The following is a 26169-nucleotide window of genomic DNA, read 5'->3' on the forward strand; positions in this document are numbered from 1 at the left end:
TGTAGGAAGAGAGGAAAGTGATTGGTTCTCAGTGAATGTAGGTTTGCGGCAGGGGTGTGTGATGTCTCCATGGTTGTTTAATTTGTTTATGGATGGGGTTGTAAGGGAGGTAAATGCAAGAGTCCTGGAAAGAGGGGCAAGTATGAAGTCTGTTGGGGATGAGAGAGCTTGGGAAGTGAGTCAGTTGTTGTTCGCTGATGATACAGCGCTGGTGGCTGATTCATGTGAGAAACTGCAGAAGCTGGTGACTGAGTTTGGTAAAGTGTGTGGAAGAAGAAAGTTGAGAGTAAATGTGAATAAGAGCAAGGTTATTAGGTACAGTAGGGGTGAGGGTCAAGTCAATTGGGAGGTGAGTTTGAATGGAGAAAAACTGGAGGAAGTGAAGTGTTTTAGATATCTGGGAGTGGATCTGTCAGCGGATGGAACCATGGAAGCGGAAGTGGATCATAGGGTGGGGGAGGGGGCGAAAATTTTGGGAGCCTTGAAAAATGTGTGGAAGTCGAGAACACTATCTCGGAAAGCAAAAATGGGTATGTTTGAGGGAATAGTGGTTCCAACAATGTTGTATGGTTGCGAGGCGTGGGCTATGGATAGAGATGTGCGCAGGAGGATGGATGTGCTGGAAATGAGATGTTTGAGGACAATGTGTGGTGTGAGGTGGTTTGATCGAGTAAGTAACGTAAGGGTAAGAGAGATGTGTGGAAATAAAAAGAGCGTGGTTGAGAGAGCAGAAGAGGGTGTTTTGAAATGGTTTGGGCACATGGAGAGAATGAGTGAGGAGAGATTGACCAAGAGGATATATGTGTCGGAGGTGGAGGGAACGAGGAGAAGAGGGAGACCAAATTGGAGGTGGAAAGATGGAGTGAAAAAGATTTTGTGTGATCGGGGCCTGAACATGCAGGAGGGTGAAAGGAGGGCAAGAAATAGAGTGAATTGGAGTCATGTGGTATACAGGGGTTGACGTGCTGTCAGTGGATTGAAGCAAGGCATGTGAAGCGTCTGGGGTAAACCATGGAAAGCTGTGTAGGTATGTATATTTGCGTGTGTGGACGTGTGTATGTACATGTGTATGGGGGGGGGGGTTGGGCCATTTCTTTCGTCTGTTTCCTTGCGCTACCTCGCAAACGCGGGAGACAGCGACAAAGTATAAAAAAAAAAAAAAAAAAAAAAAAAAAAAAAAAAAAAAAAATATATATATATATATATATATATATATATATATATATATATATATATATATATAGAGAGAGAGAGAGAGAGAGAGAGAGAGAGAGAGAGAGAGAGAATCAGTAATGACATGTGCAAAAGATGCATGTGGTGGCATGAGAAAGGTGGGAGGCGGGCATATTAGAAAGGCTAGAAGGGTAGTGAGTGGTGGGATGAAGTAAAGCTGTTTATGAAAGAAAAAAGAGAGGCGTTTGGCCGATACTTACAAGGAAAGAGTGTAAATGAGTGGGAGATGTATAAAAGAAAGCAGCAGAAGGTCAAGAGGAAGGTGCACGGGTTGAAAAAGAGAGTTGGGGTGAGAGAGTATCATTAAACTTTAGGGAGAATAAAAAGATGTTTTGGAAGGAGGTAAGTAACGTGCGAAAGACAAGAGAACAAACGGGAACATCGGTTAAGGGGGCAAAGGGGGAAGTGATAACAGGTAGTGATGAGGTGAGAAGGAGTTGAAGTGAGTATTTTGAAGGTTTGTTGAATGTGTTTGATAGAGAGGTGTTCGAAGTGAGATGATCAGGGAGAATGGTTTGGTTAAGATAGAAGAGGTGGTTAAAGCCTTAAGGAAGATGAAATCCAGCGAGGCGGCGGAAGTGGATGGTTTTGCAGTTGAATTCGTTAAGAAAGGGAGTGACTGTGATGTTGACTAGTTGGTGAGGATATTCAGTATATGTATGGATCATGAAGAAGTGCCTGAGGAGTGGCGGAATGCATGCATTGTGCCATTATACAAAGGCAAAGGGGATAAAGGTGAGTGTTCAAACTACAGAGGCATAAGTTTGTTGAGTATTCCTGGGAAATTGTATGGGAGGGTATTGATTGAGAGAGTGTAGGCATGTACAGAGCATCAGATTGGGGAAAGGCAATGTCGTTTCAGAAGTGGTAGAGGATGTGTGGATCAGGTGTTTGCTTTGAAGAATGTGTGTGAGAAATATTTAGAAAAACAGTTGGATTCTTATGTGGCATTTATGAATTTGGAGAAGGCATATGATAGGGTTTATAGAAATGCTTTGTAGGAGGTCTTAAAAGTAAATGGTGTGAGAGGTAAGCTGTTACAAGTAGTGGAAAGTTTTCATCAAGGATATAAGTATAGGGCATGTGTGAGAGTAAGAAGAGTTGAGAGTGATTGGTTCCCAGTGAAGGTCGGTCTGCGGCAGGGGTATGATGTACCTATGGTTGTTTAATTTGTTTATGGATGGGTTGGTTAGGGAGGTAAATGCAAGGTGATAGGGGCGAATATGTAGTCTGTTGGGGAAGAGAGGCCCTGTGAAGTGAGTTAGTTGTTTTCGTGTTTTGTCAGTTCTCTCGTAATGATTTGGTTAATGCTAGGGTGGGCTTTAAAATTGCCTGAGGACAAATTTAAGTTCTTAGTATTAGCAGTTAGCACAGATTCAGTGACGTTACGTGTTGCATAATCAGCAGAGGGATATAGAATAACGGGATTTTCATATGCCATTCTCATGGCAATGTTTAGCGATCGCATTTTTGTGGTCATCCCTCTGTGCTGAATGTCGATGCCAATAACCTCTCTCCGGTACAGTCTTACCAGTCTGGCCTACATAAATATTTTTACTTGCCTTACATTTGACGGCGTAAACATTCCTGGTTGTTGCATGATTTGGCCTATTATCTATTAACGTCTTGCTGATGGTGTTATTATACTGGAAAGCAACTTTAGAAGAACTGTTTTTTAGAACATGTCTTAAATCAGCTAAGTTGGGAGAATAGGGCAACACTGAACTTATAGAATTATCCTTATTTGTCACATCTTTGTTACCAGAATCATTAAATGTCTTCCTAGCTTTCCAGTAGGCTTTGTCCACGAAACCTGTCGTGCCACATGAATAGAAAAAATTACATGTTAAATGAAATTGTATGAATTCCTACTGAAATGCAATTTCACCTTCATACTATCATCACGGGCAAGTGTGATCATTATATATATATATATATATATATATATATATATATATATATATATATATATATATATATATTCCTTTTATTATACTTTGTCGCTGTCTCCCGCGTTAGCGAGGTAGCGCAAGGAAACAGACGAAAGAATGTCCCAACCGACTCGCATACACATGTATATACATAAACGCCCGCACACGCACATATACATACCTATACATTTCACGTATACATGTATATACATACACAGACATATACATATATACACCTGCACATATTCATACATGCTGTCTTCATCCATTTTCGCCGCTACCCCGCCACACATGAAATGACACCCCCCCCTCTCCCCGCGTGCGCGTGAGGCAGCGCTAGGAAAGGACAACAAAGGCCAGATTCGTCCACACTCAGATTCTAGCTGTCATGTGCAATGCACCGAAACCACAGCCCCTATCCACCTCCGGGCCCCACGGACCTCTCCATGGTTTACCCCAAACGTTTCACAAGCCCTGTTTCAGTCCATTGACAGTACATCGATCCGGGTATACCACATTGTTCCAGTCACTCTATTTCTTGGCTGCCTCTCACCCTCCTGCATGTTCAGACCTCGATCGCTCAAAAAAATTTTCGCTCCATTCTTCCACTTCAAATTTGGTCTCCCGCTTCTCTTTGTTCCCTCCACTTCTTTCTGGGATAAACCATGGAAAGGTCTGTGGGGACATGGATGTACGATAGGATTCTGTGGTTCCGGTGCATTACACTTGACAGCTAGAGACTGAGTGCGAACGAATGTGGCCTTTTTTGTCTGTTTTCCTGGCGCTACCCCATGGGATAGGGGAGAAAGAATGCTTCCCACGTGTTCCCTGTGTGTCGTAGGAAACGACTAAAAAGGGAGGGAGCGGAGGGCTGGAAATCCTCTCCTTCCATTCTTAATTTTCCAAAAGGAGGAACAGAGAAGGGGGCCATGTGAGGATATTTCCTCGTAAGTCTCAGTCCTCTGTTCTTAACGCTACCTCACAAACACAGGGTGGGGGAAGGGGTGAAGCTTCTGGGAGCGTTGAAGAATGTGTGGAAGGCGAGAACGTTATTTCTAAGAGCAAAAATAGGTATGTTTGAAGGAATAGTGGTTCAAACTGTGTTATATAGTTGCGAGGCATGGGCTATAGATAGGGTTGTGCGGAGGAGGGTGGATGTGTTGGTAATGAGATGTTTGAGGACAATATGTGGTATGAGGTGGTTTGATCGAGTAAGTAACGAAAGGGTAAGAGAGATGTGTGGTAATAAATAAGAGTGTAGTTGAGAGAGCAGAAGAGGGTGTATTGAAATGGTTTGGTCTCATGGAGAGAATGAGTGAGGAAAGATTGACAAAGAGGATATATGTGTCAGAGGTGGAAGGAACGAGAAGTGGGAGACCAAATTGGAGGTGGAAGGATTGAGTGAAAAAGATTTTAAGCGATCGGGGCCTGAACATGCAGGAGGATGAGGCGTGCATGGAATAGAGTGAATTGGAACGATGTGGTATACCGTGGTCGACGTGCTGTCAATGGATTGAACCAGCGCATGTGAAGCGTCTGGGCTAAACCATGGAAAGTTTTGTGGGGCCTGGATGCGGAAAGGGAGCTGTGGTTTCGGTGCATTACACATGACAGCTAGAGACTGAGTATGAACGAATGTGGCCTTTGTTGTCCTTTCCTAGTGCTACCTCGTGCGCACACCTGGGGAGGGGGGTGCCATTTCATGTGTGGCGGGGTGGCGACAAGAATGGATGAAGGCAGCAAGTATGAATATGTACATTTGTATATATGTGTATGTCTGTGTATGTATGTGTATGTATACGTTGAAATGTTTAGGTATGTCTATGAGCGTGTGTGGGCGTGAATGTATGTACATGTGTATGTGGGTGGGTTGGGCCATTCCTTCGTTTCCTTGCGCTACCTCGCTAACGCGGGCGACAGCGACAAAATATAAAAAAAAGCAATAATATATATATATATATATATATATATATATATATATATATATATATGTGTGTGTGTGTGTGTGTGTGTGTGTGTGTGTGTGTGTGTGTGTGTGTGTGAGTGTATAATTTATTTGTGTATGTATCCTAGTATGATTCGTGTTACATTGTATTTTTCCAAGTTTGACTTGTTTTAATATAGTTTTTCTTCTGTCTTAGTTGGATCTTCACACTGTACATTTTTTGTATCATAATTTGACTTATTTGAATAGCATTATAGTTTGACTCATTATATTATAGGTTTCATGACGTCCTCAAACTCCATTTCGTAGCTTGAAGGCAAATTCTCTCATTTGCCTGTATTCGTTTCCTGGCCACTGGCCAATGCAAGACAGATGGGCAATTAGATTTTCTTCAGCTTTTCACGCCCCTGGACGTTTGTTTTACCTCACTTTATAATAAATCCTGTGTATACTGCGATACCCCTGGTTAGGATCTCCAACTTCTACATGGTCTTCTTTAGTCTCCCGTAATTTATTTCTTTCTTTTCCCTTTTCTTCAGACTTTGTTTTGTGTAAAGTTTTGTGGTTATTGTTAGTTTCTTGTGGGTTGTGTGTGATTTTATGGGATTTTCTCGGTTGTAGGACCTTATATATGATTCTAAAACTTGTGATTCATTGTGTATTATTTGCAAGTTCCCTTCATATTGACGAAGCTTACGTTAAGTATTATAGCTTCAATTGTTTTATTATGGAATCATTTTCGGTACTCTGGAGTATTTAAATCCTCGTTAGAATTATAGTTTTCTACATTTTCTTTTGTGGTTAACCAACGTTTTATAGAATTTGTACCTTTTGTGGGATTTTATGCATGCATAGATTTTCATAAATTTCAAACGTTTCAGTAGATTATGAAGAATTTTCTGCTCTTGTTGAGTCTTAGTAACTCCTGTTTGTGAAAGAATGATTTGATTTTTAGATGTTGTATTGTTCTGGTACATTTTCTCATTTTCTAGATTTTAATGAGAATTTTTGTAGCTTTTGCGCCTTACTGTTGATGTGTACATTTGCAACTTATGAAGCATCTTTGATGTTCTGTCTGGTAGGATTTAGTTTCTGTGTATTTGTGTTACGTATTTTCCCCCATTAGTTTGTAAATTAAAGATCACTTCTGAATATTGTTGTAAACTTCCCATTTTATTTTCGTATGTGTGTGTGTGTGTGTGTGTGTGTGTGTGTGTGTGTGTGTGTGTGTGTGTGTATGTATGTTTGTATGTGTGTTACGGTAAGAGAGTTTTACTCCTGTGTTGTTCCGTCTCTTAACCTTGTCTTTACTCCTGTGTATCTACACACACACACACACACACACACACACACACACACACACACACACACACACTAGCCTATGCCAAGTACCTGTGAGCACTTCATAGTGCATTCTAATACTTACACAGAAGTGCTTGTGAGATTCTTTGATAAGAAATGATATTGCTTCAAGTTTTGTTCAAGTCCCCAGGAGTAAACAGCACTTCTTACATGAAGTTCTAAATGTCTGGGGGTTCTGCATCATCAAATCCAAAATATTTCCAAAGGCTTTTATGAAGGTAAATCTAACAGTTCTTGCAACATTTTTGCAATAAAATGTAAAACTCTGCCGCGTTTATACAGGCAAATTTCGAAGTTTTCCGGCGTTTTCTGCAAGCAGGCTTTAAAAGTTTCCATCATTCTGTGCAGCCAATTTAATTTCCAGGGAGCAGGATTTACCGGGAGTCTCTGGAACATTCTGCCCACACTCAGATCTCTGGCCAGACCGCCCAAAATGTGAAGGTTGACCGAGAGGCGTCAGGCGGCGGGTCTGCAGGTGGAGTCGGTCAAACTTATGAAACTATGTAATGTATCTAGTGAAACATATACATTGGATCAACTTACCATATGAAACTATGTAATGTATCTAGTGAAACATACACATTGGATCAACTTACCATATGAAACTATGTAATGTATCTAGTGAAACATATACATTGGCTCAACTTACCATATGAAACTATGTAATGTATCGAGTGAAACATATACATTGGATCAACTTACCATATGAAACTATGTATTGTATCTAGTGAAACATATACATTGGATCAACTTACCATATGAAACTATGTAATGTATCTAGTGAAACATATTCATTGGATCAACTTACCATATGAAACTATGTAATGTATCTAGTGAAACATACACATTGGATCAACTTACCCTATGAAACTATGTAATGTATCTAGTGAAACATATACATTGGATCAACTTACCATATGAAACTATGTAATGTATCTAGTGAGACATATACATTGGATCAACTTACCATATGAAACTATGTAATGTATCTAGTGAAACATATACATTGGATCAACTTACCATATGAAACTATGTAATGTATCTAGTGAAACATACACATTGGATCAACTCACCATATGAAACTGTGTAACGTATCTAGTGAAACATATACATTGGATCAACTTACCATATGAAACTATGTAATGTATCTGATGAATCATATACATTGGATCAGCTTACCATATGAAACTATGTAATGTATCTAGTGAAACATATACATTGGATCAACTTACCATATGAAACCAGGTAATGTATCTAGTGAAACATATACATTGGATCAACTTACCATATGAAACCAGGTAATGTATCTAGTGAAACATATACATTGGATCAACTTACCATATGAAACTATGTAATGTATATAGTGAAACATACACATTGGATCAACTTACCATATGAAACTATGTAATGTATCTAGTGAAACATACACATTGGATCAACTTACCATATGAAAGTATGTAATGTATCTAGTGAAACATACACATTGGATCAACTTACCATATGAAACTATGTAATGTATCTAGTGAAACATGTACATTGGATCAACTTACCATATGAAACTATGTAATGTATCTAGTGAAACATATACATTGGATCAACTTACCATATGAAACTATGTAATGTATCTAGTGAAACATATTCATTGGATCAACTTACCATATGAAACTATGTAATGTATCTAGTGAAACATATACATTGGATCAACTTACCATATGAAACTATGTAATGTATCTAGTGAAACATATACATTGGATCAACTTACCCTATGAAACTATGTAATGTATCTAGTGAAACATATACATTGGATCAACTTACCATATGAAACTATGTAATGTATCTAGTGAAACATATACATTGGATCAACTTACCATATGAAACTATGTAATGTATCTAGTGAAACATATACATTGGATCAACTTACCATATGAAACTATGTAATGTATCTAGTGAAACATATACATTGGATCAACTTACCATATGAAACTATGTAATGTATCTAGTGAAACATACACATTGGATCAACTTACCATATGAAACTGTGTAATGTATCTAGTGAAACATATACATTGGATCAACTTACCATATGAAACTATGTAATGTATCTGATGAATCATATACATTGGATCAACTTACCATATGAAACTATGTAATGTATCTAGTGAAACATATACATTGGATCAACTTACCATATGAAACCAGGTAATGTATCTAGTGAAACATATACATTGGATCAACTTACCATATGAAACCAGGTAATGTATCTAGTGAAACATATACATTGGATCAACTTACCATATGAAACTATGTAATGTATCTAGTGAAACATATACATTGGATCAACTTACCATATAAAACTATGTAATGTATCTGATGAATCATATACATTGGATCAACTTTGTAACAGCCTACATAATATCAACGCACTGGAGTCTGTCTAAGATCCTTTGTGACCTCTGTAATCCTTTTGCGCTACCGCTCACAGCATGAACGCTGGGTGCACAATAAATTTGCCTGAGTTACCGGCACAAATCAGTCATGTACTGCGGGGGGGTAACCGTGCCTGTGTTGTGTGGCGCGTGTTGGGTTCCTTTCCCCTTCGTAGAGGCAAGCTAGTGAACAAACGTCAGGGATGAGCGAATCAGGTTCCGCTTATTCACGTCCGAAGAGTTTATTCTGTATAACTTATTGTCAGCTGTATTATAATCATGAGCTGTAATTGTATGTCTTGATATTAAGTCTGTTACATTAAAGAACCGTTTATATTCCATGCTGAGTGAGAAAAAGATAATGAGCTGTTTACATTTTTTCGAGTTTTTCCCCTTTGACTTTTATTTGGAAAGCAAATTAACATAAACCTTCTACTTAGTCTGAACGTAATCTTTGATTTTAGTGTTATTACCCAACCCCAAGCCAGCAGAGGAGATCGTTTTTACTCTGTGTGTGTGTGTGTGTGTGTGTGTGTGTGTGTGTGTGTGTGTGTGTGTGTGTGTGTGTTTGTGTTTTTCTCCTGTTCGCTCGTGGTATTTTGACTTCTTTGTTTGCCAAGAGAGCTAGTGGGTGTTGTTTGTTGCATAAGATTTTATGTTAATTAAAGAGAGGAGATGGAGGTTGATATAATGCCACGATCCGCTGTGAGCCTGGCACTGCAGCTGTGTGCTGGTGTTGCTTGTCGCCTCGCTGGTGTTGCTTGTCGCCTCGCTGGTGTTGCTTGTCGCCTCGCTGGTGTTGCTTGTCGCCTCGCAGAAGAGTCGTCGCAAGCTTACTTTAGCAGGATGGATCCCCAGACTTCTGATGTAGGGCGTTTTGACTCGTGTTAATTTTTCAAGAACAATGTCTCGTTTGTATGTCTCATTTGTATGTCGAAGGCTATGTGATTCTTTAGATTGGATTTTATTTCTTAATGGAAATATCCTTTCATACTCTCTTCTTTGAGGTTATGGGGACCCTAGAATATCCAAAAGTGGTCCCCTAACTCAGGCTATTGGCTCCCTAGAATTAACCTAAAAATACGGATAAAAGCCAACATATAGGAAGCTCTTTTGGAAAGATGAACTTATGGGGAGGTGAGACGTTCTCCTGTAAGGCGCGAACAATGGCAGACAATAGCGTATAAGAGGGAAGGAGGTACCTGGGAGTGGACATGGTGGCATACGGAACCATGGAAGTGGAGGTGAGTCGTAGGGTGGGTAAGGGAGCGAGCGAAGGTTCTGGGAGCGCTGAGGAATTTGCGGAAGGAGAGGTCGTTATCTGGGAGGGCAAAGATGTGTATGTTTGAAGGTATGGTAGACCTAACAGTGTTTTGTAAAAGTGAGGTTTGGGCCGTAGATGCGACTATGCGGAGTAGGGTGTTTAAAATGAAATGTTTGAGAATAATGTATGGTGGAAGGTGGTTTGATTAAGTCGTGGATGGGTAAGAAAGAGAGATGCGGTGATAAAGAGTGTGGTTGAAAGAGCTAAATAGGATGTGCTGAGATGGTATGAACATGTGGAGAGATATTTATCAATTCAATAAACACAGAATTTGAAACAGGTAAATCAAGATTATCTATCGTCATTCCAGTCGGTGTTCCTTAGGCCATTAGATATATGCAGTCCGGAATTCATCAATGATGAGTTTGAGAAGATATATTCTATTGGATCCAAGTTAAAGTATTCTAAATCTTTCATTAATAAGTCTCTTAAGTTGGCAAAGAAATTTTATAGTTTAATCCAAACCTCCCCTTGATAGCAAGTATTTTTAGTGATCCCTTTTAGCGATAATTTTACATTACTTTCCAGGGTGGTTAAAGCCTCTAATGTAAATGTAACCTTCAGCAACAGAAATACCAAAAAGAATATCTTAATCAAAAGCTCGTCAGAAAATTCTGCAAGCTGTTTTTGCAGAATCCCTTGTAAGAGCTGTAATGTTTTATGTTGTGCAGACTGAAACATCGTAAATATAGTATAAGAACAGGACAAGAATCAAATGGTTTGTTTGATCATGTTAAAAGTTATGACCATTGTATTAACCGGAATAACGCCAATTCACTTATAAACTGTAACTCTTGTACCATGAGAAATACAATTGAATATTCTTATATCAAACAGAAAAAAAAGAATTGTAACTTTAATATTATTGAAGGTCTATACAAACTTGATGGTTTTGTCGTAGGCAAAAGTAGTAAACAGTTTCCTTTCCAGTCCACGTAAAAAAATTTTGACAGGCATGATTATATTTATTATTTTGCTTTGTCGCTGTCTCCCGCGTTTGCGAGGTAGCGCAAGGAAACAGACGAAAGAAATGGCCCAACCCACCCCCATACACAATGTATATACATACACGTCCACACACGCAAATATACATACCTATACATCTCAATGTACACATATATATATACACACAGACACATACATATATACCCATGCACACAATTCACACTGTCTGCCTTTATTCATTCCCATCGCCACCTCGCGACACATGGAATACCATCCCCCTCCCCCTTCATGTGTGCGAGGTAGCACTAGGAAAAGACAACAAAGGCCCCATTCGTTCACACTCATTCTCTAGCTGTCATGCAATAATGCCCGAAACCACAGCTCCCTTTCCACATCCAGGCCCCACACAACTTTCCATGGTTTACCCCAGACGTTTCACATGCCCTGATTCAATCCATTGACAGCACGTCAACCCCGGTATGCCACATCGATCCAATTCACTCTATTCCTTGCCCTCCTTTCACCCTCCTGCATGTTCAGGCCCCGATCACACAAAATCTTTTTCACTCCATCTTTCCACCTCCAATTTGGTCTCCCACATCTCCTCGTTCCCTCCACCTCCGACACATATATCCTCTTGGTCAATCTTTCCTCACTCATTCTCTCCATGTGCCCAAACCATTTCAAAACACCCTCTTCTGCTCTCTCAACCACGCTCTTTTTATTTCCACACATCTCCCTTACCCTTACATTACTTACTCGATCAAACCACCTCACACCACACATTGTCCTCAAACATCTCATTTCCAGCACATCCACCCTCTGCGCACAACTCTATCCATAGCCCACGCCTCGCAACCATACAACATTGTTGGAACCACTATTCCTTCAAACATACCCATTTTTGCTTTCCGAGATAATGTTCTCGACTTCCAAACATTCTTCAAGGCTCCCAGGATTTTTGCCCCCTCCCCCACCCTATGATTCACTTCCGCTTCCATGGTTCCATCCGCTGTCAGATCCACTCCCAGATATCTAAAACACTTTACTTCCTCCAGTTTTTCTCCATTCAAACTTACCTCCCAATTGACTTGACCGTCAACCCTACTGTAATTAATAACCTTGCTCTTATTCACATTTACTCTTAACTTTCTTCTTTCACACACTTTACCAAACTCAGTCACCAGCTTCTGCAGTTTCTCACATGAATCACCACCAGCGCTGTATCATCAGCGAACAACAACTGACTCACTTCCCAAGCTCTCTCATCCACAACAGACTTCATACTTGCCCCTCTTTCCAAAACTCTTGCATTCACCTCCCTAACAACCCCATCCATGAACAAATTAAACAACCATGGAGACATCACACACCCCTGCCGCAAACCTACATTCACTGAGAACCAGTCACTTTCCTCTCTTCCTACACGTACACATGCCTTACATCCTCGATAAAAACTTTTCACTGCTTGTAACAACTTGCCTCCCACACCATATATTCTTAATACCTTCCACAGAGCATCTCTATCAACTCTATCATATGCCTTCTCCAGATCCATAAATGCTACATACAAATCCATTTGCTTTTCTAAGTATTTCTCACATACATTCTTCAAAGCAAACACCTGATCCACACATCCTCTACCACTTCTGAAACCACACTGCTCTTCCCCAATCTGATGCTCTGTACATGCCTTCACCCTCTCAATCAATACCCTCCCATAAATTTACCAGGAATACTCAACAAACTTATACCTCTGTAATTTGAGCACTCACTCTTATCCCCTTTGCCTTTGTACAATGGCACTATGCACGCATTCCGCCAATCCTCAGGCACCTCACCATGAGTCATACATACATTAAATAACCTTACCAACCAGTCAACAATACAGTCACCCCCTTTTTTAATAAATTCCACTACAATACCATCCAAACCTGCTGCCTTGCCGGCTTTCATCTTCCGCAAAGCTTTTACTACCTCTTCTCTGTTTACCAAATCATTTTCCCTAACCCTATCACTTTGCACACCACCTCTACCAAAACGCCCTATATCTGCCAATCTATCATCAAACACATTCAACAAACCTTCAAAATACTCACTCCATCTCCTTCTCACATCACCACTACTTGTTATCACCTCCCCATTTGCGCCCTTCACTGAAGTTCCCATTTGCTCCCTTGTCTTACGGACTTTATTTACCTCCTTCCAGAACATATATATATATATATATATATATATATATATATATATATATATATATATATATATATATATATATGATAATAATAATAGTAATAACAATGATAATAATAATTGTAATAGTAAAAATAATGATAATAATATTAATGATAGTAATAATAATAATGGTAATGATAATAATAATGATGATAATAATAAGCTCTCAATTTAACGGACTAATAGGGGGAAGGTGTGTCCATTGATGGTGAAAGTCTGTAAAAACGAATGTAACCGATAGGTCATTTTTAATGCAATATGCAGTTTACAGTAATACAATATACAGTTCACACGTTTTGATATAACTCCTCCATCACTTGATGCCATTTTGAATTACAAGGATTGCAAAATCATTTGACAAATAAAGTCAGTTCTCTGTATACAACCTGACCGCACGATAGCTTGAGGCAGACGGAGAGCGAAACAAAGCGAGTCTACCCCATGCTACCAAAAACAAGTGCGATATGAAATGCACATGGTGTGGTGTTTGCGATTTTGTCTTAGAAAGTTTTGAATTTTTATTAATGTATTGTTATTAGCAGGGTCCGTTAAATCCGAGATCCGCTATATCGGGGTCGGTTAAATCGAGGATTTACTGTATACATATACATACATACCTATGTACAAATTCATACTTGCTCGTCTTTATCATTCCTGGCGCCACCCTGCCCCACAGGAAACAGTATCGCCACCTACTGCGACAGCGACGTGGCGCCAGAAAGCATACGAAAAAAGGCCACATCCGCTCACATTCATATTTTAGCTATCATGTGTAATGCAGCGAAACTACGACTCCCCACACACACATTCAGGGCCCACAGACCTTTCCAAGGTTTACCCCAGACGCTTCACATGCCTTGGTTAAGTCTACTGACAGCACGTCGACCTCTGCATACCACATCGTTCCAATTCACTCTGTTCCTTGCACACCTCTCACCCTCCTGTATGTTCAGGCCCCAATCGCTCAAAATTTCTTTCAATCCATCCTTCAGCCTCCAATTTAGTCTCCCGCTTCTCCTTGTTTCCTCCACCTCTGACACATATATCTTTGTCAACTTTTCCTCACTCATTCCCTCCATATGTCCAGAACATTTCAACACACCCTCTTCTCCTCTCTCAACCACACTTTTTATTACCACACATCTCTTACCCTTCCATTACTTACTCGATCAAACCACCTCACACCACATGTTATCCTCAAATATTTCATTTCCAACATGTCCACCCTCCTCCGTACAACCCCATCTATAGCCCGCAACCATATAATGTTGGAACTACTATTCCTTTCCAGACATTCTTCACCGCTCCTAGAACCTTCGTCCGCTCCCCAACCATTTATATATATATATATATGTATGTATGTATGTATGTATGTATGTATGTATGTATGTATGTATGTATGTATGTATGTATGTATGTATGTATGTATGTATGTATGTATGTATGTATGTATGTATGTATGTATGTATGTATGTATGTATGTATGTATGTATGTATGTATGTATGTATGTATGTATGTATGTATGTATGTATGTATGTATGTATGTATGTATGTATGTATGTATGTATGTATGTATGTATGTATGTATGTATGTATGTATGTATGTATGTATGTATGTATGTATGTATGTATGTATGTATGTATGTATGTATGTATGTATGTATGTATGTATGTATGTATGTATGTATGTATGTATGTATGTATGTATGTATGTATGTATGTATGTATGTATGTATGTATGTATGTATGTATGTATGTATGTATGTATGTATGTATGTATGTATGTATGTATGTATGTATGTATGTATGTATGTATGTATGTATGTATGTATGTATGTATGTATGTATGTATGTATGTATGTATGTATGTATGTATGTATGTATGTATGTATGTATGTATGTATGTATGTATGTATGTATGTATGTATGTATGTATGTATGTATGTATGTATGTATGTATGTATGTATGTATGTATGTATGTATGTATGTATGTATGTATGTATGTATGTATGTATGTATGTATGTATGTATGTATGTATGTATGTATGTATGTATGTATGTATGTATGTATGTATGTATGTATGTATGTATGTATGTATGTATGTATGTATGTATGTATGTATGTATGTATGTATGTATGTATGTATGTATGTATGTATGTATGTATGTATGTATGTATGTATGTATGTATGTTATACAGATTAGGTAACTATTGTTGATAAAATTTGTAAAATGATAAGTTTATGAACGCTCGTTGTATGTTTTGGACAATCACATGTTTACCAAATGGCGTCCTAGCTTCGTCTCTTCGATGTATATCAACTGACTTATATTTCTCTCTTGTGTCTCCCCTGATGATGTGATTATTACACGAAAGTGCACTTGGGAACTTATCGTGTTTCATTTTCTCTAATGCATTAATGATAAAGTTCATATCATTCGAGAATCAGTAATTACTATCACCTTCTAGCTTTATGTCCCCAGCGCACAGCAGTGTAGGGGAGATTTATCTTGGAGCTTTGTAAGTTTGTCCGTTCGTCATATTTTTGTGTACGTGATTACTTGTTACATTTATCAGATTTTGGTACATGTCCATTGCAAGGTAGTAGATACATAACACCTTGGATGGGTTTGAATGCTAGGTGATTTCTCGTGATCTTATTAGGTAGAGTTGCCATGGAAACATGACGGTCGTTTGTAAAAAAAAGAATCGTCTTCTGTCCTTAACTTCCTAGGTTCTTAAGGAAGCCAAATACAGATCACAGAGGACATTCTTCGTTAGACAGAAAGTGTTACAAATTTGAACTTAGTCACTGTGACCTCCATGTTATGCATGACCAAATGTCAAACAAAGATGGACTTTTTTCTGGTTGGAGTTAAGTGGGCGAGGGTATGTAGCACAGGGTTATGTGCTCTGCACTCACTTAAATAAGGACGTGTTAATGTTCATGTTCTTTTTCATATTGACTCACTCTGTCATCCCGTGTCAACCAAAATATAATTAGCCTTCCGTCATTTATCACCGTGTCACGACTGAATTAGCCAAGGCAATTAATTTTGCAACGAAAATAAAGTACAGCTGGAACAGATGTAGTTTTTGATAAATAGGCACTCGAAGCGGCGAACTTCTGCGTTACAAACTTCTGTTGGTTCTGACTTTGTGGGCCTTGCACTCTTACGTACACACCAGTTGGAAAAACCATCACTATAAAACAAGGGAACAAAATATGATTACTGGAATATTATTTATTCGTATATATTATACTTTGTCGTTGTCTCCCGCATTAGCGAGGTAGCGCAAGGAAACACGAAAGAATGGCACAGCCCACCCTCATACACATGTATATACATACACGTTCACTCGCGCACATATACGTACCTATACATTTCAACTTATACACACACACACACACACACACACACACACACACACACACACACATACATATATATTGGATGGTATTGGTGAAATTTATTACAAAAGGGGGTGACTGTATTGTTGACTGGTTGGTAAGGTTATTCAATGTATGTATGATTCATGGTGAGGTGCCTGAGGATTGGCGGAATGCTTGCATAGTGCCATTGTACAAAGGCAAAGGGGATAAGAGTGAGTGCTCAAATTACATAGGTATAAGTTTGTTGAGTATTCCTGGTAAATTATATGGGAGGGTATTGATTGAGAGGGTGAAGGCATGTACAGAGCATCAGATTGGGGAAGAGCAGTGTGGTTTCAGAAGTGGTAGAGGATGTGTGGATCAGGTGTTTGCTTTGAAGAATGTATGCGAGAAATACTTAGAAAAACAAATGGATTTGTATGTAGCATTTATGAATCTGGAGAAGGCATATGATAGAGTTGATAGAGATGCTCTGTGGAAGGTATTAAGAATATATGGTGTGGGAGGCAAGTTGTTAGAAGCAGTGAAAAGTTTTTATCGAGGATGTAAGGCATGTGTACGTGTAGGAAGAGAGGAAAGTGATTGGTTCTCAGTGAATGTAGGATTGCGGCAGGGGTGTGTGATGTCTCCATGGTTGTTTAATTTGTTTATGGATAGGGTTGTTAGGGAGGTGAATGCAAGAGTTTTGGAAAGAGGGGCAAGTATGAAGTCTGTTGTGGATGAGAGAGCTTTGGAAGTGAGTCAGTTGTTGTTCGCTGATGATACAGCGCTGGTGGCTGATTCATGTAAGAAACTGCAGAAGCTGGTGACTGAGTTTGGTAAAGTGTGTGAAAGAAGAAAGTTAAGAGTAAATGTGAATAAGAGCAAGGTTATTAGGTACAGTAGGGTTGAGGGTCAAGTCAATTGGGAAGTAAGTTTGAATGGAGAAAAGCTTGAGGAAGTGAAGTGTTTTAGATATATGGGAGTGGATCTGGCAGCGGATGGAACCATGGAAGCGGAAGTGAATCATAGGGTGGGGGAGGGTGCGAAAATTCTGGGAGCCTTGAAGAATGTTTGGAAGTCGAGAACATTATCTCGGAAAGCAAAAATGGGTATGTTTGAAGGAATAGTGGTTCCAACAATGTTGTATGGTTGCGAGGCGTGGGCTATGGATAGAGTTGTGCGCAAGAGGGTGGATTTACTGGAAATGAGATGTTTGAGGACAATATGTGGTGTGAGGTGGTTTGATCGAGTAAGTAATGTAAGAGTGAGAGAGATGTGTGGAAATAAAAAGAGTGTGGTTGAGAGAGCAGAAGAGGATGTTTTGAAATGGTTTGGTCACATGGAGAGAATGAGTGGGGAAAGATTGACCAAGAGGATATATGTGTCAGAGGTGGAGGGAACGAGGAGAAGTGGGAGACCAAATTGGAGGTGGAAAGATAGACTGAAAAAGATTTTGTGTGATCGGGGCCTGAACATGCAGGAGGGTGAAAGGCGTGCAAGGAACAGAGTGAATTGGAACGATGTGGTATACCGGGGTCGACGTGCTGTCAATGGATTGAACCAGGGCATGTGAAGCGTCTGGGGTAAACCATGCAAAGTGTGTGGGGCCTGGATGTGGAAAGGGAGCTGTGGTTTCGGTGCATTATTACATGACAGCTAGAGACTGAGTGTGAACGAATGGGGCCTTTGGTGCTTTTCCTAGCGCTACCTCGCACACATGAGGGGGGAGGGGGTTGTTATTCCATGTGTGGCGGGGTGGCGATGGGAACAAATAAGGGCAGACAGTATGAATTATGTACATGTGTATATATGTATATGTCTGTGTGTGTATATATATGTGTACATTGAGATGTATAGGTATGTATATTGTGCGTGTGTGGACATGTATGTATATACATGTGTATGTGGACGGGTTGGGCCATTCTTTCTTCTGTTTCCTTGCGCTACCTCGCTAACGCGGGAGACAGCGACAAAGCAAAATAAATGAAAAAAAAAAAAAAAAAAAAAAAAATATATATATATATATATATATATATATATATATATATATATATATATATATATACAGAGACATAAACAGATATACACATGTACATAATTCATACTTGCTGCCATTATTCATTCCCGTCACCACCCCGCCACACATAAAATGACAACCCCCTTCCCCCGCACGCGCACGAGGTAGTGCTAAGAAAAGACAGCAAAGGCCACATTCGTTCACACAGCCTCCAGCTGTCATGTACAATTCACCGAAACCACAGCTCCCTTTCCACATCCAGGCCCGACAAAACTTTCCTTGGTTTACCCAGACACTTCACATGCCCCGGTTCAATCTGTTGACAGCACGCTGACCCCGGTATACCACATCGTTCCAATTCACTTTATTCCTTGCACGCCTTTCACCCTCCTGCATGTTCAGGCCCCGATAGCTCAAAATCTTTTTCACTCCATCCCTCCACCTCCACCTTGGTCTCCCCCTTCTCCTCGTTCCCTCCACCTCTGACACATATCCTCTTTGTCTTTCCTCACTCATTCTCTCCGTGTGACCAAACCATTTCAATACACTCTCCTACCAACACCAACCTCCTCCGCAGAACCCTATCTATAGGCCACGCCTCGCAACCATATAACCACTATTCCTTCAAACATACCTATTTTTGCCTTCCGAGATAATGTTTTCGCCTTCCACGCATTTTTCAACGCTCTCAGAACTTTCGCCCCCCCCCTCTCCCATCCTGTGACTCACTTCGGCTTCCATGGTTCCATCCGCTGCCAAATCCACTCCCAGACATCTAAAGCACTTCACTTCCTCCAGTTTTTCTCCATTCAAACTTACCTCCTAATTGACTTGTCCCTCAACCCTACTGTACTTAATAATCTTGCTCGTATTCACATTTACTCTCAGTTTCCTTCTTTCACACACTTTACCTAACTCAGTCACCAGATTCTGCAGTTTCTCACCCGAATCAGAAAACAGCGCTGTATCATCAGTGAACAACAACTGACTCACTTCCCAAGCTCTCTCATCCACACCAGGCTGCATATGTGCCCTCTCTCTAAAACACTTGCATTCACCTCCCTAACAACCCCATCCATAAACAAATTAAACAACCATGGAGACATCACGCACCCCTGCCACAAACCGACATTCACTGAGAACCAATCACTTTCCTCTCTTCCTACTCGTAGACATGCCTTACATCCTCGATAAAAACTCTTCACTGCTTCTGGCAGCTTAAATCCCACCCCATATACTCTCAATACCTTCCACAGAGCGTCTCTATCATCTTTATCATATGCCTTTTCCAGATCCATAAATGCTACATGCAAATTCATCTGATTTTCAAAGTATTTCTCCCATACATTCTTCAAAGCAAACACCTGATCCGCACATCCTCTACCACTTCTGAAACCACACTGCTCTTCCCCAGTCTGATGCTCAGGAATACTCACCAAACCTATACCCTTGTTATTTGAACACTCACCTTTATCCCCTATGCCTTTGTACAATGGCACTATGCATGCATTCCACCAATCCTCAGGCACTTCAGCATGAACCATACATTTACTGAATATACTCACGAACCAGTCAACAACATAGTCATCCACTTTTTAAATAAATTCCACGGCAATACCATCCAATCCCGCCGCCTTGCCGGCTTTCATCTTCCGCAAAGCTTTCACTACCTCATCTTTGACCCTCTCACTTCGCACACCATCTCGACCAAAACACCCTATATCTGCCACTCTGTCATCTAACACATTCAACAAACCTTCAAGATACTCACTCCATCTTTTCACAATACCACTACTTGTTATTACCTCCCCATTAGCCCCCTTCACCGATGTTCCCATTTGTTCTCTTTTCTTACGCACTTTATTTACCTCCTTCCAAAACATCTTTTTATTCTCCCTAAAATTTAATGATACTCTCTCACCCCAACTCGCATTTGCTCTCTTTTTCACCTCTTGCACCTTCTCTTGACCTGCCTCTTTCTTTTATACATCTCCCAGTCATTTACACTATTTCCCTGCAAAGATCGTCCAAATACCTCTCTCTTCTCTTTCACTTATAATCTTACTTCTTCATCCCACTATTCACTGCCCTTTCTAATCATCCCCCCTCCAACGCTTCTCATGCCACAAGCATCTTTTGCGCAAGCCATTACTGCTTCCCTAAATGCATCCCATTCCACCCCCACTCCCCTTACTTCCCCTTTGCTCTCATCTTTTTCCATTCTGCACTCAGTCTCTCCTGGTACTTCCTCACACAAGTCTTCTACAAGCTCACATACTCTCACCATTCTCTTCACCCCAACATTCTCTCTTCTTTTCTGAAAACCCCTACAAATATTCACCTTCGCCTCCGCAAGATGATGATCAGACATCCCTCCAGTTGCCCCTCTCAGCACATTAACATCCAAAAGTCTCTTTCACGCACCTATCAATTAACAAGTAATCCAGTAACGCTCTCTGGCCGTCTCTCCTACTTATATTCGTATACTTATGTATTTATATATATATATATATATATATATATATATATATATATATATATATATATATATATATATATATTACTATTATTAATTCTTATTATATTTAGTCGCGTTTTTCCTGCGTCAGCGAGGTTGCGCAAGGAAACAAACGAAAGACTGGCCCAACCCACCCATATACATATTTATATACATAAACGCCCACACACGCACATATACATACCTATACATATCAACGTATACATACATATACATACACAGACATATACATATATACACATGTACATATTCATATTTGGTGCCTTTATCCATTCTCGTCGCCACACGGCCACACATGAAATGGCAACCCTCTTCCCCAGCGCGTGCGAGGTAGTGGTAGGAAAAGACAACAAAGGCCACATTCGTTCACAGTCTCACGTGTAATGCACCGAAACCACACCTCCCTTTCCACATCAAGGCCCCACAAAACTTACCACTGTTTACCCCAGACGCTTCACATGCCCTGGTTCACTCCATTGACAGCACGTCGACCCCGGTATATCACATTGCTCCAATTCAGTCTACTCCTTGCAAGCCTTTCACCCTCCTGTATGTTCTTTTCCAAACTCAGTCACCAACTTCTGCAGTTTCTCACTCGAATCAGCCACCAGCGCTGTATCATCAGCGAACAACTGACTCGCTTCCCAAGCCCTCTCATCCACAACAGACTGCATACTTGCCCCTCTCTCCAAAACTCTTGCATTCAACTCCCTAACAACCTCATCCATAAACAAATCAAACAACCTTGGAGACATCAGGCACCCTTGCCGCACACCAACATTCAATGGGATCCAATCACTTTCCTCACTTCCTACTTGTACACATGCCTTACATCCTTGATAAAAACTTTTCACTGCTCCTAGCAACTTACCTCCCACACCATATACTATTAATACCTTCCACAGAGCATCTCTGTCAACTCTATCATATGCCTTCTCCAGATTCATAAATGCTACATACAAATCCATCTGATTTTCAAAGTATTTTCCACATACATTCTTCAAAGCAAACACCTGATCCACACATCCTCTACCACTTCTGAAACCACACTGCTCTTCCCCAGTCTGATGCCCTGTATATGTCTTTACCCCTTCAATCAATACCCACCCATATAATTTCCCAGGAATACTCAACAAACTTATACGTCTGTAATTTGAGCACTCGCCTTTCTTCCATTTGCCTCTGTACAGTGACAGTATGCATGCATTTCGCCAATCCTCAGGTACTTCATCATAAACCATACATACAATGAATATCCTTATCAGCCAGTCAACAACACAGTCATCCCCTTTTTTAATGAATTCCACTGCAATACTATCCAAACCCGCTGCCTTGCTGGCTTTCATCTTACGCATAACTTTCACTACCTCTTTTCTGTTTACCAAACCATTCTCCCTGATCCTCTCACTTCGCACACCACCTCGACCAAAACACCCTATATCTGCCACTCTGTCATCAAACACATTCAACAAACTTTGAAAATACTCACTCCTTCTCCTTCTCACTTCACCACTACTTGAAATTACCTCCCCATTAGCCTCCTTCACCGATGTTCCCATTTGTTCTCTTGTCTTATGCGCTTTATTTACCTCCTTCCAAAACATCTTTTTATTCTCCCTAAAATTTAATGATACTCTCTAACCCCAACTCTCATTTGCCCTCTTTTTCACCTCTTGCACATTCTCTTGGCCTGCTTCTTTCTTTTGTACATCTCCCACTCATTCGCACTACTTCCCTGCAAAAATCGTTCGAACGCCTCTCTTCTATTTCACTTACAATCTTCTTCATCCCAACACTCACTACCCTTTCTAATCTGCTCACCTCCCACCTTTCTCATGCCACAAGCATATTTATATTTCACAGTACAGCTAGAGACTGGATGTGAAGGGATGCAGCCTTGCTTCGTATGTTTTTGGCGCCGCTTTGCTAACGCGGGAAAAGACGATCAATATATATATATATATATATATATATATATATATATATATATATATATATATATATATATATATATATATATATATATATATATATAAGGATTTGTATGTAGCATTTATGGATCTGGAGAAGGCATATGATAGAGTTGATAGAGATGCTCTGTGGAAGGTATTAAGAATATATGGTGTGGGAGGCAAGTTGTTAGAAGCAGTGAAAAGTTTTTATCGAGGATGTAAGGCATGTGTACGTGTAGGAAGAGAGGAAAGTGATTGGTTCTCAGTGAATGTAGGTTTGCGGCAGGGGTGTGTGATGTCTCCATGGTTGTTTAATTTGTTTATGGATGGGGTTGTTAGGGAGGTGAATGCAACAGTTTTGGAAAGAGGGGCAAGTATGAAGTCTGTTGGGGATGAGAGAGCTTGGGAAGTGAGTCAGTTGTTGTTCGCTGATGATACAGCGCTGGTGGCTGATTCATGTGAGAAACTGCAGAAGCTGGTGACTGAGTTTGGTAAAGTGTGTGAAAGAAGAAAGTTAAGAGTAAATGTGAATAAGAGCAAGGTTATTAGGTACAGTAGGGTTGAGGGTCAAGTCAATTGGGAGGTGAGTTTGAATGGAGAAAAACTGGAGGAAGTGAAGTGTTTTAGATATCTGGGAGTGGATCTGGCTGCGGATGGAACCATGGAAGCGGAAGTGGATCATAGGGTGGGAGAGGGGGCGAAAATTCTGGGAGCCTTGAAGAATGTGTGGAAGTCGAGAACATTATCTCGGAAAGCAAAAATGGGTATGTTTGAAGGAATAGTGGTTCCAACAATGTTGTATGGTTGCGAGGCGTGGGCTATGGATAGAGTTGTGCGCAGGAGGATGGATGTGCTGGAAATGAGATGTTTGAGGACAGTGAGGTGGTTTGATCGAGTAAGTAACGTAAGGGTAAGAGAGATGTGTGGAAATAAAAAGAGCGTGGTTGAGAGAGCAGAAGAGGGTGTTTTGAAATGGTTTGGGCACATGGAGAGAATGAGTGAGGAAAGATTGACCAAGAGGATATATGTGTCGGAGGTGGAGGGAACTTGGAGAAGAGGGAGACCAAATTGGAGGTGGAAAGATGGAGTGAAAAAGATTTTGTGTGATCGGGGCCTGAACATGCAGGAGGGTGAAAGGAGGGCAAGGAATAGAGTGAATTGGAGCGATGTGGTATACCGGGGTTGACGTGCTGTCAGTGGATTGAGTCAAGGCATGTGAAGCGTCTGGGGTAAACCATGGAAAGCTGTGTAGGTATGTATATTTGCGTGTGTGGACGTATGTATATACATGTGTATGGGGGTGGGTTGGGCCATTTCTTTCGTCTGTCTCCTTGCGCTACCTCGCAAACGCGGGAGACAGCGACAAAGCAAAAAAAAAAAAAAAAAAATATATATATATATATATATATATATATATATATATATATATATATATATATATATATATATATATATATATATATACTTTAGGATTACAGTGATGCGCTTGATCTAAATATTTGATGTTAACCATGAGGTAAAAGTGAAACACGTTGTTATATTTTCCTCGTGTATTTAGCATTATGTATATATATATATATATATATATATATATATATATATATATATATATATATATATATATATGGGGTTATATAGTACATTAAGCCAAACATATGATGTTTATTTCTAAGGGTTCTAGCTCTAATAGTTTGTATTTCTTTGTTTTGTACATTTCCGGAATGATTCTAGAATATGTTCCAAATCCTTTTTTCTCACTCTCCTCCGAACTTTGAACAGCCACAACGCACAAACTTAACCTCGTTTCCCTTGCGTCGCTTAGGTCACTTCTTTTAGTCATTATTAACAATCCTCGTGATGTTAGCCTTCAATTTTTATAACGGTGTGATAAGCGACAAGGCTGATTAATATTTCAAAATGATGGGTGAAAAATAGTATGAAAAAGATTGTTAAAAGCATTAAATCGCACTTCGTTTAAAAGCATCATAGGAAGTTGTTCTGAACTTTGGATGCTGTGAAGTGAGGGCGGTGTTCAGCACGCCTGGCCTCACCTATTGGTTTGCCGCCAGCCTTCTCCTGCACCAGTTTAAAACTTTGGACAGCATGACGTCTTTCATGTCAGCAGGGCTGACCCTCTCGTCTGTCAGCACAAAAACTAAATGGTCGAAATGAAAGTTACTGCATCAGGTGTTCATCGCCACAGATGCGATCAGCGTTCTGTTGTGTAGCCTCAGAATCGTGGTGTACTGAGGTATATGAAGCACCCCAGATGTACGGTACAGCTCTGTACCTTAGCATGTATAATAGCTGACATTGTCGGGTTAGGTTAAAGGTCAGGCCATCATACCCTAGGGACGCATTATAGCACTCAAAGGTCGTACTTGTTCCTCGGTAACTACGACATCTCGAACCTTTCTCTTCGTTTGGTGATCGAGACTCCTTGAACTTCAGTTCTGGTAGTGACATCTTACTGAACTGGACGCGTCTCAGTGCATGGCCTTTGTCTGACCTACACAGAGACTGCCGATTACGTCCTTGTTAACGGGTGTGAGGAAGCGAGTGGTTGAAATAGGGCAGTAGGGCCTAAATTGGATTGGGAGAGGGAAATAGGGATAAAGTTGGGGGGGGGGGGGTAGATTGGGCGGGGGTGGACAGATGACTGGACAATAAGCGGACAATAGACCTCAATCCTGTATACGCTGGCCAGTGACGGGTTCAGATCCTGATGGATTTAGTGGAGCTGGTTGGTGAAGCAATCCTCATATGGCGAACTAATGAGTTATTGATCTCTCTACTTTAGCAGATAATTGAAATGTAATATATATATATATATATATATATATATATATATATATATATATATATATATATACATATATATATATATATATATATGTGTGTG

This window comes from Panulirus ornatus, chromosome 12 (genome assembly GCF_036320965.1).
Source record: "Panulirus ornatus isolate Po-2019 chromosome 12, ASM3632096v1, whole genome shotgun sequence".
Classification (NCBI taxonomy): domain Eukaryota; kingdom Metazoa; phylum Arthropoda; class Malacostraca; order Decapoda; family Palinuridae; genus Panulirus; species Panulirus ornatus.